Source organism: Antrostomus carolinensis, unplaced genomic scaffold, assembly GCF_000700745.2.
Source record: "Antrostomus carolinensis isolate BGI_N321 unplaced genomic scaffold, ASM70074v2 scaffold13867, whole genome shotgun sequence".
NCBI classification, from domain to species: domain Eukaryota; kingdom Metazoa; phylum Chordata; class Aves; order Caprimulgiformes; family Caprimulgidae; genus Antrostomus; species Antrostomus carolinensis.
This window is the reverse complement of record NW_010328126.1, coordinates 950-1,902: the sequence shown is the minus strand read 5'-3', so window position 1 is coordinate 1,902 and position 953 is coordinate 950.

Here is a 953-nt window from a genome sequence, read left to right as displayed (position 1 = left end):
AGACAGTTGCCCTCCTCATCCTCACAATGGCTGGCCCCCACACCATCCCATCCAGCATCAACCCTGGCACCGTGGGGGCAGCTCCTTGCCCGGCTACCCCGGCGTGAGGATTGTCATGAGCCTGGATCTTCCTTGGCTTCAAGTTCTGAGGGCACCAGCATCCCTGATGCCTGGGGCTCAGGTGAGTCAGTGCAGCTGCCCATGGTGTATTGGCAACATGGACCAGGCAGGAGAAAGTTTTCCAAATATCACAGCCCATTTTTGGGGTGTCTTTGCCACTGTGCTGGATCACACCGTGCTTCTGCCAGCGACCAAGCAGGCACCCAGCGAGCGCATCCGTAGCCCGGCCGTTGCAGGGAGAGGTGGGGGGAGAATCCAGAGGGGGGAGCCATGAGGAGCTGGGGAAGCAGTGGGGTGCACAAGCAGAAGGGAGAACATCCTTTTTGGTCCACAGCAGTGAGACTGCAGCGTCTGTTGGTTTGGGCTGAGGAAGAGGCGCAGGCCGGGCTCTTGTCCTGAAAGGCCACGAGCACGTGGCTGGACGGACAGTGGAGATGTGCTGAGAAACAAAGAGGGAAAGGCCCTGTGAGCATGGTGGCTCACGTCCACCCGTGCACCCACAGGCCAACGGACCCAGATCGAGTCAGTAATGAATCCTCCTGGCACAGGGGAACCGTGTTCTGGGGTACAGCAGGATCCCAGGAGCCTCTCTGAAGTGCTTGACTATCCTTCCCTCACCCCAGTGGGACCCCTCCATCTAGGAGGGCATCCTGGGGTCACCAGTGGAGCTGTTTGTCCAGGGACTGGACAAACTGTATGTGGTTGGGATGCTGAGCATCCATTCTGCATCATCTCAGGGTCCTGTCAGCCTCAGGCAGCAGCAGGCTGTTCCCCCACCACTGAGGTCCCCACAGTCCTCTATGGCAAAGCAAACCTTGGTGCAGGCAGACACC